This window comes from Clarias gariepinus, chromosome 2, assembly GCF_024256425.1.
Source record: "Clarias gariepinus isolate MV-2021 ecotype Netherlands chromosome 2, CGAR_prim_01v2, whole genome shotgun sequence".
NCBI lineage: Eukaryota > Metazoa > Chordata > Actinopteri > Siluriformes > Clariidae > Clarias > Clarias gariepinus.
In genome coordinates this window covers 3,733,547-3,753,373 of record NC_071101.1, presented here as the reverse complement: position 1 = coordinate 3,753,373, position 19,827 = coordinate 3,733,547, and the positions used below count along the sequence as shown (strand labels likewise).

The window sequence follows — 19,827 nt, the reverse complement described above, 5'->3', positions numbered from 1 at the left end:
GAGCTTTTATATAGTTCAGGATGCTCTCCTTCCATGCTATTTGGAATACTAACAATTTAGTTTGACGCCATTTACGTTCTAATTTCCGAGCGGTCTGTTTTAAAGTGCACGTGTGGTCATTATACCAAGGAGTGAGTTTCTTATATCTAATCATTTTCCTTTTAAAAATGGAGCTACAGTACATAATCTAAATTAAAACGAAATGTCGACTCTAAATATCGCCTGATCGAGAACTGTGGAGTCAGACGGCGATCCAATCAAAGTTGGTAACTTTGGAAGATTACTGATAAATCTCTGTGTGGTATTTGATGTGAATGTACGTTTAATATGGTAGCGTGGCGCTGTGCGTACATTTTCACTATAACACACTTTAATTGAGACAAGATAGTGATCTGAGATAACTTCGAACAGTGGAATTGTGAATAAATTTCTTATACTTAATCCGAAGAACATTATTAAATCTAAAGTGTGACCTGCTTTATGAGTGGGTCCTACTACACACTGATTTACTCCTACTGAGTCCAGTATGAACATAAAGGCTGTTCACAGAGGGTCTTCTGGATTCTCAAAATGAATTTTTAAATCTCCAGCAATTAACACTTTGTCTACAGAAACGACTAGGTTAGAGAGGAAATCTGCAAATTCACAAAGAAATTTAGAGTATGGCCCTGGAGGTCTGTAAATGATGATTAGCAGGATCGACTTTCAAATAAACCATACTTGTTCAAACATCTTCTAATGTGCTGTGGTGGACATTTAGTTAGACATACTCAGTTAGGCCTATAGGGTGTAAGATGTAGCTTTTTTTTTTTTAGATTAAGCTTTAGCACCATTGCTCCTGTCTCTCCCTCTTAGCATTGTGTTAACACATACCTGAATGCTCCAGACCACCAAATTGCCAAAACTACTGCTTTTATAGTGGTCTGCACACCTGCTGATAATCAATTAATCAAGGGACCCGGAAGTAATGCGGTCGTGAACTAGGAAGCATAAAAAGAGTAAACAAACTACCCTGGCCCATGCCACTTCGGATTCGTTCGCCGATTCGTGAGTACTCACTTTCTTGGGTTTTGCTTTCAGATTGAGTGTGTATTATAGGACGCGGGTTAGATTGTGTCTTTCCCTTACTCCCCATTTGTGAGAGTCCTTAGACAAAATAGCGTAATTATCCTGCCTACTCGTACTTAACGTGTTTTTCTAAGGGCTAACCGCTAAAGCTACGTCTTTTGGTCACCTAAGGTCAGTTCTTGACAGAATGACTGAGCCATCCGCGGTGAACGCAGCGGATCATGCGCACCTCTGCGACGTGGTAGATCGGCACGCCGAGCTTATTAACAAGCTGACCGGAGAGATCGCTAATCTGCGCCTGGGCCTCCAAGACGTCGCAGCCTTGCGCCGCGAGGTTGCGGAGCTCCGGCGGGAGAACACGGATCTCCGTGCAGCTGTGGATAGCGCGGCTAGCCAGTCTCCCGTCGCGGCGGCCGCGGCACCGCACCAACCCCTCCCCCCTCCTTCGGATGTATTTCTGCCACTTTCAGATAAATGGGATGGCACGGACAGGAAGTGTACTGTGTTTTTGACAGCGCTTGATCTGGTGTTTGAGTTCAATTCCACTAGGTACTCCACCGATCGGCTACGCATCACTCTCCTGGTTTCGTTGCTACCCAGGCAGGGAGCTGATTGGGCCACGGCAGTTCTATGGGCAGATACAGACACCGCCCATTCATACAATGAATTCACCAGTCAGCTTAAAATCACTTTCGAACACCCGGGCGAGGTGGAAACCGACACCAAACTCTACCACCTGCAGCAGGGAGGATCGTCCGTGAGCTGGTACACAGCTGAATTTCGAACCCTTGCTGTGCAGACCAACTGGGGGGATGCCGCGCTCCGGACATCCTTCTACAAGGGACTGGCTTCACGGATAAAAGATGAGCTCGCCAAGAGAGAGTTGCCTGCCACACTGGAAGAGCTGATCTAGCTCGCCCTCCGTATCGATCAGCGCCTTCTCTCTCGGCCAAAGCCAGCCCAGAGGACCCTGCCGCCTGCACCCACCTTCTCCCACGCCACACCACGACCACCTACAGCCTTCACCACCACCACTACCGGACCTGTTGGATCTCCACCTCCTGCCGAGGTTGAGATCCACCGGATCACCGGAGCCGGGGAACCCATGCAACTAGGACGTGCCTCCCTGACCGTGGCAGTACGCAAACAATGGTATCAAGGGGGTTTGTGTGCCTACTGTGGGTCGGTGGCACATCATCGGGCGATCTGCCCAATCCGCCCGGAAAACATGCAGCCTTACCGGGCCCCCTTCACATCTCCACCACGACCAGCGCCACCATCTCACATCTCACGGTCCAGGTAATCCTCCAAAGTGGCCACAAACGGGTTCGAAGTACCGCGTTCATCGACTCCGGTGCTGCTGGTAACTTCATTGACTCCACCTATGCCAAAAAATTGGAGGTAAGGATCGAGGCGTTATCCCAGTCAGTTAAAATCACTTCTGTTGACGGTCGGCCCCTCTGATCCAGCCCTATCACCAACCAGACCCAACCTATCACGCTCACCATAGACCAACACCAGAACCAGATTCAACTCCATCTCACCTCCATCTTATCACCTCCCATCATCCTCGGATACCCCTGGCTGTTGCAGCACGACCCCTTTATTTCTTGGACTCGGAAACTGAATCCTCCAGTGGGGGCCGACCTGCTCTGAACTTTGCCTCCGTGTTCCATGGAGTCCGAGGCCCCCGATGTCGACACCAATGCCATCCCTCCCGCCTATCGTGACCTGGCTGGAGCTTTTTGTAAAAGAAAAGCCACCCATCTTCCACCCCATCGCCCTTAAGACCTGGTGATAGAGCTTTAGCCGGATTTCGTTCCTCCCCGCAGCCATCTCTACTTGCTGTCAGTCACTGAGATGCAGGCGATGGAGGAGTATGTCGCCAGCGCCCTTTGTCATGGAACCATCCGGCCCTCCTTGTCGCCGGCAGCCGCGGGGTTCTTCTTCGTGAAGAAGAAAGGAGGCGAACTTTGCCCATGTGTTGACTATCGGGGGCTAAATAAGATCACCATTAAGAATCTCTGGTCATTTTCTGGTGCCACCATGTTCACGGTCATGTAATGCGGTCGTGAACTAGGAAGCATAAAAAGAGTAAACAAACCACAGTACATCGCTCAGTCATTGAGTTCACCCATGCCACTCCGGATTCGTTCGCCGATTTGTGAGTACACACTTTCTTGGGTTTTGCTTTCAGATTAAGTGTGTATTATAGGATGAGGGTTAGATCGTGTCTTTCCCTTACTCCCCATTTGTGAAAGTCCTTGGACAAAATAGCGTGATTATTTTGCCTACTTGTGTTCTTCCGCGTTTGGGTTTACCATTCACGCAACAAAGGGCTAACCGCTAAAGCTACGTCTTTTGGTCACCTAAGGTCAGTTCTTGACAGAATGACTGAGCCATCCGCGGTGAACCCAGCGGATCATGCGCACCTCTGCGACGTGGTAGATCGGCTTCTGGTCACCTAAGGTTAGTTCTTGACACTTACCCACTTTAAATACAGTAGAAGCAGTAAAGTTGTACAGTAAAGTTGTATTGCCCACATGTTTTTTTCTTTTACGGCTTAATGTTAAATAAACGATTCTTGATATACAATGCCAGTTAAAAGTTTGAACACCCCTTCTAATCTAATCTCTAATCTTCTAAATCTCCTTTGAACAGTTGATTCTGAGAAGTGTCTGACCCCACAAACCTCGATCTGGCACCAGAATGTTTAGAATCAACATTTCGTTACACTTTAGGTATCGTAGCTCCAGTTAAAAAATAGAGAGAAAAAACTTGCTCCTTTGTATAGCTATCACAGACTAAAAAACAGCTAAAACAGATTTGGTGGTGACGTAGCTTCCTGTTTTTGTATCGTTGCCGCGAAAGTTTCACGTTTGTATCAGCGTTTAAATTTTCATTTATACAATAATAACATTAATAGCAACTAGTTTTTACATCGTCATACTATTTGGCTTCACCTTTTTTGCGCTTTTTGTGTTCTTCATCTAAAAACAACAAACGGAATTCAGCCCCAAACAACTAAACTCCAACTCAGGAAATTAAATAGACTAAATAGAATAAATTAAGTAGACTTAACTAGCAAAAAATATTTTTTACAGAAGGAAATGTAAATAGTAAATACAAAGAATAGTCTTGTTTGAAGTACATAATAATCTGATGCAAAAAGTTGCCTTAATTTTTTTTAAGTAGATCAGGCTGGATATTTTTATCAGTGTATGTAAAGCATGTCCAGTGAAGAGTGTTTGCTAATGTCTCAGGTGTAAATGTTTGAGATGCAAAATAGTCTCATTAATAATTCACACAGAAGACACAATGCACACACATGCATATCTCAATTCACATGCACTAAACCTAATTCACATGCACAATTGTTATCTATGGCCTTTTTTAAAACTTAAATTGAATTATGGCAGCAGTGTGTAGTACTATCGTTCCACTAAAAATGTCAGTTGTATCACCATCATTGATGCCGTCATGTGACCTACAGAAGAGAGGTGTATATTTTTCATGTTGTGGTGTGGATACATTTTTGGGCCTCTCTGTATATATTGTGCGTCCATACCTATTAATTGCACATCCATTTACTCTGAACAGTATAGGCTAACATTTATTTATTTATTTTTTTTAGGAATGTGTCTGCATCACCTTTGCCTTCACCAGCACCTCACATCGGGACACACAAGCACTGTTCAGTTTTAAGCGCAATTGAGAATCATACTAAGTAATTGTATATTTCAATATGATGATAATATACATTAGTTTATCAGCTGCATTTGACACGGTAAACCACAAGATTTTATTATCTGTTCTTACAAGCCTTGGAATTTGTGAAACAGCGTGGCAATGGTTTGCTTCTTACCTAGAAGATAGGTGATATGAGATAACATGGAGGGGATCTACATCTGCCCCATGTAGACTCTCTACTGGTGTCCCTGCAGGGCTCAGTACTTGGTCCTCTCTATACTCTTGGTAAGGTCATGTCAGTACTTGGTCCTCTCTATACTCTTGGTAAGGTCATGTCATCGCATGGATTTTCATACCATTGTTATGCAGATGACACCAAACTTACTCTCTCCTTTCCTCCCTCTGACACTCAGGTTTCCACCCGGATCTCAGCATGTCTGGCAGACATCTCATCCTGGATGGCTGCTCATCAGTTGAAGCTCAATCTGAGTAAAACAGAACTGTTGTTCATCCCTTGTGACTCATCCCTAGGTCAAGACCTTGTTATATCCCTGGACAACAACCAAATCACTCCTTCAGCCACCGCCCGCAGTCTTGGGGTAACCATAGGGTAACCTTACTCGCTCTTGTAGATTTCTTCTTTACAATATCAGAAGAATCCGCCTATTTCTTTCTTCACAGGCTACCTAGGTGCTTGTTCACTCCCTTGTTATTTCAAGACTGGACTACTGCAATTCACTCCTGGCAGGCCTGCCTCTGTCCACGATTCGTCCTCTGCAACTGATCCAGAATGCAGCAGCACGTCCCGTTTTTAACCTTCCCAAGTTTTTTCCACACCACCCCACTCCTCCACTTCCTGCACTGGCTTTCTGTAGCTGCCCGCATCAAATTCACCCAAATGAGGATGGGTTCCCTGTTGAGTCTGGTTCCTCTCAAGGTTTCTTCCTATTACCATCTCAGGGAGTTTTTCCTTGCCACTGTCGCCCTTGGCTTGCTCACCAGGGACAAACTGACCATTTTGATTCATACAAATTCACATTTCATACAAACTTAAATAATTCTTTTAATTGTGTAAAGCTGCTTTGCGGCAATGAAAATTGCTAAAAGCGCTATACAAATAAAATTGAATTGAATTGAATTGAAATTCAAAACGCTGATGCTTGCCTACAAAGCTAAAAATGGCCCAGCACACACTTACCTCTCTGCTCTAATCACAAAAAACAAAAAACAAAAACTCTTCCCAGTTGTGTTTGTGTTTCCAGGTAATGTCATGGAAAACGCAGACTGATGATGACGCGGCTCCACAGTACAGTACATGAAAGCCAAGCCAACTAAGTGGGGATTCAAGTTGTTTGTTCCTGCTGGTTCTTCAAATAGGTACACTATGGACGTTTCTGTGTACACAGGAAAAACTATTTTGCCACAGGCCGTGGCTTATCATATAATGCGGTGACGTCTTTTTTGGACTGTAAACTTTTAGGCTCGGGGTACCATGTGTACACAAGTCCAAAGCTCCTAACAGACTTGCTTTCCATGAAGTTTGGTACATGTGGGACTTACAGAGACAACAGGAAGGACTGCCCTCGGAATGCAGATTGTCTTCAGTGTCTTCAGTTGAACAGGAACTGCTTTCAAGAGTGGCACAGGGATGTGTGACTATACAAACCATACACCTATTTCTTCTTGTACTGTTCCTGTTTGCACTGTTTGCCTTAACTGTAAATGTATGTTTTTTTCAGTTTTTATTTTGCACTGTTCCTGATGCAGTTTTACCCTGCATGTATGTTTTTGCATAGTTTATATCCTACACTGTTTTTGGTTTGCACCATTTTACCCTAAATGTTGTTTGCACTTTTTGCACTTATTTTGAACTGTTCCTGGAATTTTTGCAAGTGAATCTTAAGTTATTCTAAATAAACCACAATCAAAGAAATATGTTTCTGTCCTCTAATTTTCTTGTATCACCTTCCTCTGTCCCATACCTGACTGAAAGGGGTAATTATACAGCTCATTATGCAGGTCTTTGTCTACTGTGAATTACAGCATTATCATTCACCTCCGCGCATATGGCCTTTCTAAACAAAAAGTGTCTTTAGAAAGTGTAAATGAATGTATTGTTTTCTGTAAATGAGTAAGCGAGATGATTGACACATCATTTTGAAGTAAAACCTCTACACTACAAGATCCAGGTCACAAAAGTCTTGTACACAAATGTCAGGGCTCCAAAACACCTTCAGACTCCTAAGGGTTAGGGTTAACTTTCAATTCAATTTTCAATTCAATTTTACTTATATAGCGCTTTTAACAATGGTCATTGTCTCAAAGCAGCTTCACAAAAATGAAAAAAATTCATTAAAAAATAAGAATTAATTAAAAAAAATAATATATATATATATATATATATATATATATATATATATATATATATATATAATAAAATAATAATAATAATAATAATAATAATAATAAATTGTGTATGTGTGAGAAAAATGTGTCTAGATAATAATGAGATGAATGAATGAAATTTCTCTGATGAGTAAGCCAAGGGTGACGGCGACAGTGGCAAGGAAAAACTCCCTGAGATGGCAATAGGAAGAAACCTTGAGAGCAACCAGACTCAACAGGGAACCCATCCTCATTTGGGTGATAACAGATAGAGATGATATAACACCATGTGTGTTATGCAGCTGAAAGTACAATATAACTGAAATTCTTTAAATTAACATGAAGTCCAGTTCAGCATAGGGATGAGTCAGTAGGTGCAGAGGGCAGATGGGATCTGGATCACTGGGAGCACAGGAGCAGGATGTGTAGCTCCAACCATAATAAGGCAGAATTCAGCTGGAGCTGGTCCTTCTCTGGATGCCTCAGGATCCTCGCAGGGTTGGCCTTTGTCTACTGAAGCTGGTACAATCTCCAGATGCCTCGGGATGGGTAGAAAAGTACAGAACAGATGGAAAGAATTAGCGTAGTTGCCATTCAGGATAGATGTACTGAAGTATGAAGTTATGGGATGAGTTACGCGTATGCTCCAGCTAAGAGATGCGTCTTGACTTTTAAACTGGGAAACTGTGTCTGAGCCCCGAACACTGTCTGGAAGGCTATTCCAAAGTTTTGGAGCTAAATATGAAAAAGCCCTACTCCCTTTTGTAGATTTTGAAATTCTGGGAATTACAACAAGTCCAGAGTTTTGTGATCTTAAGGAGCGTGGTGAATTATAGCGTATTAGAAGACTGGTTAGGTATGTGGGAGCTAAACCATTTAAAGCCTTGTATGTAAGTAATACTATTTTGTAATTAATTCTAAACTGAACAGGTAGCCAGTGCAGGGATGATAATATTGGGGTTATATGATCATATTTTCTGGATCTAGTGAGAACCCTGGCGGCTGCATTTTGGACTAACTGAAGCTTGTTTATTGAGGATGCAGGACAACCACCTAATAATGCATTACAATAGTCCAGTCTGGAGGTCATGAATGCATGAACTAGCTTTTCTGCATCAGATACGGATAAGATGCTCCTAAGTTTGGCGATATTTCTAAGATGGAAAAAGGCTGTTTTTGTGATATTGGAAATTTGATTTTCAAAGGACAAGTTACTGTCTAATATTACGCCCAGGTCTTTTACTGTTGAGCTGGTAGTAACAGTACATCCCTCTAAACGCAGGCTGAATTGTGAAAGCTGTTGTGTGCTGGTTTTTGGGCCGATGGGTAATATCTCTGTCTTGTCTGAGTTTAGTAAAAGAAAGTTATTGGTCACCCAATCTTTTATGTCCTGGACACACTCTGTTAATCTAGACATCTTAGGTATTTCGTCTGGTTTTGTTGAGATATATAATTGGGTATCATCAGCATAACAATGGAAACTAATCCCATGTTTTCTTATGATGTTACCCAAGGGAAGCATGTATATTGAGAACAGCAGAGGTCCTAAAACTGACCCTTGTGGGACCCCATATGTCACTGGCATTACACCAGACAGTTCTCCATTTAGATCTACAAAATGGTATCGATCAGACAGGTATGATCTAAACCATTTTAATGCCTGTCCCAGAATACCTATGTGATTTTGTAAGCAATCTATGAGAATATTATGATCTATAGTGTCGAATGCAGCACTAAGTTCAAGCAAGACTAGAATTGAGGTGCAGCCTTGGTCCGAAGCTAAATACAAGTCGTTTGCAATCTTAACTAGTGCAGTTTCTGTACTATGATGGGGCCTGAAACCTGACTGAAATTCTTCAAGGATGTTGTTCCTGCAAGAATGTGCATATTTAAGCTGATACTACTTTTTCGAATATTTTGGATATAAAGGGGAGGTTTGAAATCGGTCTATAATTTGTTATTTCATTTGCGTCCAATTTAGATTTTTTAAGAAGCGGCTTAATAACTGCCAACTTGAAAGGTATAGGGACGTGACCTAGATATAATGAAGAATTAATAATGTTTAAAAGTAGCTCTCCAACTGTATGCATCACTTCTTTCAAAAATCTGGTTGGGATTGGATCTAACAGGCACGTTGTTGAATTAGCTGAGGTAATAAGTTTATAAAGCTCTTCCTGTCCTACACCTGTAAAGCACTGAAAAACTAAATGTGAACCAGGTAGACCTGAAAACACACTACCACCTAGTGACACACAGACTGTGTGTTTGTTTTTTGTGTGTGATGGGGAGGTAGATGTGTGGGTGTGTTATTTTAGTATGTCTATAAAACTACCTCATCTCTCTCGCTCTCTCACTCTCTCTTTGTCCCTGTCCCCATCTTTTAAACATATGGGAGGGCTTATTCATTGGTATCGTTAACAGTCTTAACACAGAAATTGTAAAGATCTCTTTTCAGAACACATACACACGAGAACATTCTTCATGACGTTTTCTTCTTCATTGCCACGCTTGGTGTTTTGAGCACATATTACAGGTAAATACATTTTATGGTTATTTGATTTGTTCTGTGTGTGTATGTATGTGTGTGTATGTGAAAGAGAGTTTTCTTGTCTTGTTGTTAGTTTAATTGTTTAATTCAAATAACTCTATCAGTTTATCAGTAGTTTTATCAACTATCAACTGAAAATGCAAAGAAAGCTCTCTCTGTCAGAGTGAGTAAGAAATCTAAAGATATGTTTGTCATCAAGTTTCTCTCTTCCTATTCATCCTTTTATTATTATTATTATTATTATTATTATTATTAATGACAATTTCATTATTTGTTCTTTCATGGAAACTGTAGGCAAACACAACAGCTCTAACACTAGGGCAAAATTCCAGAAAAATAATGAGTTTTGAAAATTCCAGAAGTCAATAAATTATCCCGGACTGGAAGGAGAAACTAAAACCGCATAAGATATTTTAGTTTATGACGTATACGTACTTTATTACAATTTTGCGTATTACAATGCTATAATGATGTATACATACATTATTATAATGATGTAATATTTCAAAATATACAGTATACACATGTCAACAAGAAAAATATATGCCTCTGTTCTGACAGTTAAATGCTAACATTAACGATGAAAGGGAACATAACACTACACATTGTTGCCATAATTCAAGTTTTAAAACTGTTAAAGTGTGTATACATTGTATGGAAAAACACACACACCCACACACGTAGACACAAAGTGTCAAGTCAAAAAAGAGTCACACACTCTAATATTTCATTAAACGATGGCAACATTTCCATAAGTTTATGCAATTTCACAATATTTTCCTCTATCCATAGTCACATTAATTTCTCTCCAGGATCTTGATATTGATTGGTATTGATATTGATGGGAGAGTCCTCCAGAGAGATGCCACCACAGGCTTGTACAGTGGACACGATGCATGATGGGTGCATCGCTTAAAGCACCTCCCGTCTTACCCCAACGCACATATCGCTCTGGAATAGGCTCGGTCTGGCCTCATTGGGTCACATGACCTTTTTTTCATTGCTCTACAGTCCATTCTTTACAGTCTTTAGCAAACTAAAGCTATTGTTCTGATTAATCTTACTGATAAGTGGTTTTCTTAAGGCTACACAGCTGTTTGTTCATTTCTCGATGGGTTTAAGTAAGCTTCCATTACGCTCATTCAGGATGTTTTTCATTGACCACAAAATTATCAGGGTTTTATAATTCTTGACCCAATATTATCAGTTTCAGCAGTCTCCTTATATTGTTTCTTTGCTTAAAGATTGTTTGCTTGATGCAGGAAAATAATTTAACCCTTCTCAAAGAAAATTATATCTTTGCACGACCACAAAATACTAAATGTCTACTGATGTGGTTGTTTAAGAAATGAGAAGCTTTAGGTAAGGTAACTTGTTACCATTTAAGATTTTGAGAGCTAAACATAACGTTGCAACTGGTCAGCGATGTGTTAGATCTCTCAGGTGACACCCATCCTGTCCGAATGTGGGGTCTGCTGGGCTACAGACTGCAGGACACACTGTGAAATGAACATATCTTACATCTCATCAAATGTATCTAAAATTTCCTAATATAAAACTCTGATCCTGAATACAAGATAAAGCTATAGAGTGAGTGAGTGAGTGAGTGAGTGAGAGTAACCTTGGACATTTAACTAAATTCTTAAGTGCAAATTTCTTGTTGTATTGGATGATAATTGTGCTACTTCAAAGCATTTATTTCTATAAATAAGCTAAATGATCAGCTAATATAACATTTCAATTCAATTTATTTTATTTGTATAGCGCTTTTAACAATTGGCATTGTCCCAAAGCAGCTTTACACAATCAAAATAAGGAAAAACTCCCTGAGATGGTAGTAGGAAGAAACCTTGAGAGGAACCAGACTCAACAGGGAACCCATCCTCATTTGGGTGAAACAGAGAGCAGGAATTGATCTGCATTCATACTGTGTGTTAGTTGGCAGCTTAGCATAACAGTTGATGTTAATTGATGTTAATGTGGAGTCCAGTAAGTTATTGAAAACTCAGGTAGACTTGTATGAAGTTCCAGTCCTGAACTATCGAACGGTCAAGTCCTCAGAGAAACAGCTGCCAACACCAGTCAAGGCCAGAACCGTCTTCTAGGTAGAGAGAATCATCCCCAAACAGGAGACGCATCCCTGACGAGGCTTCCTGAAATGTAAAGCAATCAATCACCTCACCGTCAACAAACTTGAGTGATCAATGAGAGAGGGGAGGAGGGCATCTAAACATACCAGTTCACCATAATACTCTACGTCTATGAGTCTCCCAGATCTGCTCCTTTACCTAAGGCAAATCTATTTATAAAAATGCTTGATTAAATAAATAGGTTTTTAGCCTGGACTTAAACACTGAGACTGTGTCTGAGTCCCGAACACTATTTGAAGACTATTCCATAATTTTGGGGCTTTGTAAGAAAAAGCTCTGCCCCCAGCTGTAGTTTTTATAATACGCGGTACTAATAAGCAGCCTGCATCCTTTGATCGAAATAGGCGTGGCGGATCGTAAGACACTAGCAGTTCACACAGATACTGCGGTGCGAGACCATTTAATGCTTATATGTCAAAATTTGTATTTTAAAATCAATGCGAAATTTCACAGAGAGCCAATGAAGTGAAGATAAGATGTGCTTCTATCTTCTGGTTCTAGTGAGGACTCTCGCTGCATGCATTCTGGACTAGCTGAAGCTTGTTTATGCACCTAGTTGAACAGTAGGGCATTACAATAGTCCAACCTAGAGGTGATAAAAGCATGACTAGTTTTTCTGCATCGTTTAGTGACAATATATTTTTTTTCTTGGCAATATTAATAAGATATTTTATCTTGGTAATATTATCTACATGAGCTTCAAATGAAAGGCTGGAGTCTATAATCACACCGAGGTCTTTTACTGTTGCACTCGATAGAACAGAAAGGCCATATAATGTTACAGAGTGATCTAGAATCTTACTTCTAGCTGCATGCAGAAGGAAGTTAATTAACATTTTTTATGTCCTGCACACATTGCTCAACTTTAGTAAGCTGTTTTTTCTCATTAGGTTTTGCTGAGACATATAACTGTGTGTTTTCAGCATAACAGTGAAAACTAATACCATGCTTACGGATTATGTTGCCCAGAGGAAGCATGTAAAGGGAAAAAAGCAGTGGGCTTAAAACTGAACCCTGTGGAACACCAAACTCCACTAGAGAACATGCAGAATAATCACTATTTAAGTCTACACACTAATACCGATCGGTCAAATAGGATCTGAGCCAGGAGAGGCTCTTAATTCCTACTACATTTTCTAATGTGTGAAGAAGAATACTACTGTATGATCAATGGTGTCAAAAGCTGCACTGAGGTCGAGTAATACAAGCATGGTTACACAACCTTGATCAGAGGCCAATAGGAGGTCATTTACTACTTTAACGAGTGCTGTCTCTGTTCTGTGATGAGGCCTAAATCCTGACTGATACAGTTCATGTATGTTATTTCTATGTAGATATGAGCATAGCTGGTCTGCTACTACAGTATATTTTCCAAAATCTTAGAGATAAAAGGGACGTTTGATATTGGCTTGTGACTGGACAGCTGACAGGGGTCAAGGTCAGGTTTCTTAATAATCGGTTTAATAACTGCTAATTTAAAAGATTTTGGAACATACCCAATGCTGAGTAAAGAATTAATTATTCTCAACAGGGGTTCTGTTATTGCTGGTACTATCTGTTTAAGAAAATGTGTCGGTACAGGATCTAATATACAGGTTGATGAATTTGCAGAAGAGATTAGTGAAATTAGTTCATTCTCTTCAAGGGTAGTAAAGTATTCTAGGTTCCGATTTGACATGGCTAGTTTAACATCTGCATAACTTACATTGTTTGGTTTAAAAGCCTCAATTTTATGCCTAATATTTACAATTTTATTATAAAAAAAGTTCATGAAGTCCTCACTATTACATGATGCTGTTGTGGAGATTTCTGCAGTGGTCTTATTTCTGGTTAATTTGGCTACAGCATTAAATAAGAATCTAGGATTATTTTTGTTATTTTCTATAAGAGTGGAGAGATATGTTGATCTAGCTACACTAAGAGCTTTTCTATAGTTCAGGATGCTTTCCTTCCATGCTATTTGAAATACTAACAATTTAGTTTGACGCCATTTACGTTCTAATTTCCGAGCGGTCTGTTTTAAAGAGCGTGTATGATCGTTATACCAGGGAGCGAGTTTCTTATCTCTAATAATTTTTCTTTTAACTGGAGCTACATTATCTAAGGTATAAAGGAACGTTGACTCTAAGTATTCAGTTGCCTGATTAAGTTCTGTGGGGTCAGACGGTGATCTAATCAAAGTTGGTAACTCTGGGAGATTAATGATAAAACTCTGTGTGGTAGTTGATGTAAATGTACGTTTAGTACTGTAGCGCGGGGCTGTGTGTTACGTTATTACTATGACACTTCAATTGAGACAAGATAGTGGTCTGATATAACTTCAGACAGTGGACTTGTAAATATAATTTTTATACTTAATCCGAGGAATATTATTAAATCTAAAGTGTGACCTGCTTTATGAGTGGGTCCTACTACATACTGATTTACTCTTACTGAGTCCAGTATGGACATAAATGCTTTACGCACAGGATCTCCTGGATTCTTATAATGAATATTAAAATCTTCAGCAATTAACGCCTTGTCTACAGAAACGACTAGGTTTGAGAGGAAATCTGCAAATTAACTAAGAAATTCAGAGTACGGCCCTGGGGACTGTAAATGACAATTAGTGGAATCAACTGAGCTGACCTATTATTTGTAGTTACACTAGTTATATTACTATAGAGAAATTCAAATGAATTAAATTTGTGTCCGTGTTTTTGTATAATAGTCAGATTATCATTGTGAATAATTGTGACGCCTCCTCCTCTACCAGTTAGCCGAGGCTGGTGTATGTAGCTGTATCCAGGAGGACTAGCTTCATTTAGAGCCACATACTCATCCTGTTTAATCCAGGTTTCTGTTAAACAGAGAATATCAAACTCCTAATCCGTGACAATTTCATTAACTATAACTGCTTTAGATTCGAGAGATCTAATATTTAACAGTCCTAGCTTCAGATCAGAGGTGCCGGCTGTGCATTTAGTGTGATCCGAGTTTGTGGTATCTATGTTAATTAAATTACTAAAACAGACTTTCTGTGTCTTTCTACATTTTTGCTTAACTCGGGGAACAGACACAGTCTCAATACAGTGAACCCTGAGTGACGACTCTATGCAGCTAGCAGATGGTTGGTTTAGCCTGTTTGTCTGCTCCCTGGCCTGGGCTCTGGATTGTCCCTGATTAACTAGGCCGCTTCTGAGACTATGAGCTATATTACAGGAAATGAGAGCAGCACCTTCCCGAGTGGGATGGACACCGTCCCGCCCTAACAGGCCAGCTTTGCCCTCAAAGGTCTTCCAATTGTCTATGAAGCCCACGTTGTTTTCGGAGCACCACCTAGACATCCAGCGGTTCAGCGACCATAACCTGCTGTAAGCAATGTCATCATGTCTCATTGGGATGGGACCAGAGCATACTACTTCATCGGACATCGCCTTCGCTTGTTTAAACCCCTCTGTGAAATTATTCTTGCTAACCTCTGACTGACAAAGGCGTATATCAATAGCTCCAGCATGTACCACTATCTTAGAGAACCTTTGCTGTCCTAGAGCCCTATGATTACCTGCTATGTCTCGCAGGATACACATAACCACTGCCGCCCCTAAAGGCCTGGCTAATTTCACATGTCTCAGTATAGAGTCTCTTATAACCAGAGCTCTTTCAGGTTTCTCAGCGGGTGCATCACTGAGGAGAGCAAACCTGTTGGACATGTGAAGCACAGAAGAGGCTGGTTATCTCCGCCTGCGGCACCCAGACTTTCCGCTACAGGAATAACGCTGCTCTCACAATCTCTAACCCTCTCTAAAGTCTGGATGCGCTCCTCCAACGCTGATATCTTCTCCGTCAGAGTGCTCACTAACACACACCTATCACAAATAAAATTACCACTAATGACGGAGGAAGAATGTCTAAACATCCTGCACTCCACACACTGAACGAGCTGAATATTATCCATTATATTGTACCTGAGTCGGAGTTTAGTTGTTCTGAGCTGAATTCCATTTGTTGTTCTTAGAAGAAAATACTCGCGCGTTGTCCAAAAAGCGCAAAAAATGGGGAAAAAGGCGAAGCCAAATAGTACGAAGATGTAAAAACTAGTTGCTATTAATATTATTAATATATGAACGAAAAAGCAATATAATTAAAACGCTGATACATGAAATGTAAGGCTAAAAATAATAGTGTATGTGTAGAAATAGCCTTAAATAGTTTCTCTTGTTGTTAGATTACAGTTTATGTATTATTTATTAAAATACAAATGTTTAGATAAATGTGACTAAATCACAGATATTTTGAACTGTTGTCATTTTTGCACTGTTAGATAAAACTTTTAAGTTTTTAAGTTTAGACTGTTGATAATGTTTCGTTCTTAAGCTTATATAACATGAATACACGTGAATAACATGCACGTACACTCAGGAATGTTTCCTCTGTGGTACTATAAACTCTGCTTGGTTAAATGTGACAGAGTTGTTATTAAGGAAACCTTTGTTTCATTACAACATCTTGACATAATACAACCAACACTTACACTCACAACAAATGTTTTAAAAGCTGTTCTGGTAGATAACTAATTGATGTAGAATCTCATGGTGTAAATGTTTTGTTTGTTTACCTTTAATGTACATGTTTTAATATTTGTGTGTATTTATTGTTTCAGATAAACATGCTTGTACAAGCTCTGAAGTGGATTTGCGGTAAGTTTTACACCTTGTCATATGAAGTCTATCACAAGCCGGTCTGTAGCTTTATTAATCATTACTTTGGGCACAAAATGACACCTTCAGCATAAAGCACAAATGGAAAAAATGTCCAAAACATAACTACACTGTAAAAAATGTCCAAAACATAACTACACTGTAAAAAATGTTCATAATTTTAACAGTAAAATGTAAATGAATTTACAGTGAAAAACTGTAATTAGTTTTTCACTGTTACAGAGTAAGACCTTAAATTTAACAGTTAAAAACATATAAAAATATGGTTTATTGCAGTAAAATTTATGATATACTGTATTTATAAAAAGGAAACTCTTAGAGGAGGTATTTGTTACTAATATCATGAAGCATCAGTTTATATTTTACTAAAAATCAGAAAAATATCTGCTTTGTAAAAAATAAACCGTAAATTTAGTAAGTATGGTAGTCTAGTGGTTAGCACTGTCGCCTTGCACCTCTAGGGTCTGAGTTCCATTCCCGGCAAGGCTCGATTCCCGTCTCTGTGTGCATGGAGTTTGTATGTTCTCCCCGTGCTTGGTGGTGGTTTCCTCCAGGTATACTGCCCCCCCACCCCCCAGATGAAGTTGTATAGATGGTAGGAGTGAGTGAGTTCTGAGCAGTAAAAAAATGGAAATAAACCATTATTATTACAACAAAAATCTTTAAATTAGACAGTTCTGAGCTGTAAAAAACATGGTTATGATCCGTATTTGTTACAATGTAAACCCTGGATGGATTTGACGGGAATAAACTGTTTTTATAACAACATAAACATGTTAATTAGACAGTTATAAATAAATAAACATTAGTGCTGTCAGAATGAATAATTAATCCAAGTGATTAATCAAAAAAAAATTATATATATATATATATATATATTCATGGTCTTTCTGGCTACCAACCTCCTCGCTGGTGCTTGGTTGTGACATTTCGCTCGAATCTTGAGTCTCTATCACGGACATCTTCGTTTACTTATCACAACCTTATCAACCGAAAATGCTATTTTATTCTAACGTCCTTGCTGGAGTGTGTGACGTGACGTCTTGTGCAGGTGCGATGGATCGCGTACCAACCAATAGGGTGTCGGAATGGTATGTTTATACTTCTCATCCAACCACAATCTAATTCGCTCAATCCGGTTGGCGCGATTTATCCGGATTTTTTTTTATGACAAGCTGAAATAAAATAGGAGTAACGAGGCTATTTTTAAAATGTAAGGAGTAGAAGGTACAGATAATTGCGTGAAAATGTAAGGAGTAGAGGTAAAAAGTCGGCTGAAAAATAATTACTCCAGTAAAGTATAGATACCCAAAATTTCTACTTAAGTAAGGTAACAAAGTATTTGTACTTCGTTACTTGACACCTCTGTAGACCACATACTAAGTACTGTATAACGACAGATACCAACTTACCTACCACAATAAAATAAAATAAAAAAAATTATGAGAATCAAGTAAGGTGGGAAAATGGAGGGGTGTGGTTAATAAAAAATAACATAAATACCAAGACTGAGCCGTGAGTCTACCACAAAGACATTTTAGGCCCTTCACTATTTAGCATGCCATGTGGATGCTTTTTCTCATCAGAAGTAATTAGTAAACAAACTGTAACATTCCTTCCCATCAGTCAGAGTATTGCTGCTGAAAGTGCAGAAAAATTATTTTCTGTTGATGATCTCAGTTCAGACCACACACTATACTAACCTAGTTAATTTTATTCTTAACGTACTTCTTTTATTAATATTTATTTTCTTATGTATAATCTTTTATTATTTTTTAAGGTCACTGGCAGTCGTGTAAGCATTTCACTGCATATCGTACTGTGTATGACTGTGTATGTGACATATAAAATTTGAATTTGCATTTCAATGTGCTACTCTCACACTCTTGACACCTCTGAGAGAAACTCACAGATGATGTGTTTGATGTATTGGGTTTACATTTGAATAAAAGCCTGATTTAGAATCTAATGTCTCTCTGGCAGGACCAAGGAGAAGGAGAAGGAAGCTGAGGACCACTGTGCTGCTCATCAAGACTGCTCTCTGTTTGCTAGTTGTGTTGCGGACAGGCTTAGAGAACAAGAAACAACAAAAGACTACTGGCAAACCAGGTGGCAAATTTGAACCACAGGCGTTACCAGAGCAGTCCAGGAATTTGTCCCACAAATGTCAGAGAAATGTTTCTGTGTCTAACATCACTGGGTTTTCCACTTTGCCTGAAAACATTAAAACCTTCCTGTTTTACCGACACTGCCGGCATTTCCCGATGCTACTCAACGTTCCAAGAAGTGTGGCGGTCCTCAGAACTCTGCACAGGTTTTCCTGCTGCTGGTCATTAAAAGTTTTCCACCCAACTATGACCGACGGGAGGTTCTGAGAAAAACGTGGGCTTCAGAAAGACTTCAGAGTGGCGTGTGGATCCGCACTGTGTTTATATCAGGCACCACAGGTAATGGTTTAGAGAAGGAAAGACTGAATAAACTTCTGGAACTGGAGAACCGTAAGTACCAGGACATCATTCAGTGGGACGTTCATGATTCTTTTTACAACCTCACGCTGAAGCAGGTCTTATTCCTAGAGTGGATGGAGAGGTTTTGCCCTCATGTGCACTTCCTCCTCAATGGAGATGACGACATTTTTGCCAACACAGACAACATGGTGCAGTATCTCAAAGGGTTACATGATAATGATGGAAGCAAACACCTGTTCACCGGCCACTTGATGCAATATATAGAGCCAATTAGGGAACCAGCCAGCAAATACTACATCCCAGTCCAGGTCCATGAATCAAACCATTATCCTCCATACTGCAGTGGGGGAGGCTTCCTCTTGTCACAATTCACTTCCAGAATCATCTACAACATGTCTCAATCCATCACACTGCTCCCCATCGATGATGTTTACATGAAAAAGTACTGGAGAAACAGATGCGTCTTGAGTCGTCGTTTAAAGATAGTCAAAGTCTCTGATGTACGGACATCTAGAGGAAGTTCATTCCACCACCTAGGTGCCAGAACAGAAAATAACATGCACGTACACTCAGGAATGTTTCCTCTGTGGTACTATAAACTCTGCTTGGCTAAATGTGACAGAGTTGTTATTAAGGAAACCTTTGTTTCATTACAACATCTTGACATAATACAACCAACACTTACACTCACAACAAATGTTTTAAAAGCTGTTCTGGTAGATAACTAATTGATGTAGAATCTCATGGTGTAAATGTTTTGTTTGTTTACCTTTAATGTACATGTTTTAATATTTGTGTGTATTTATTGTTTCAGATAA

General features: G+C 39.7%; 1 pseudogene; it reads left to right on the top strand.

Annotated features, from left to right (window-relative positions):
- The first annotated feature begins 2,928 nt into the window (after positions 1-2,928).
- Positions 2,929-19,827, top strand: LOC128511268 (N-acetyllactosaminide beta-1,3-N-acetylglucosaminyltransferase 3-like; annotated as a pseudogene).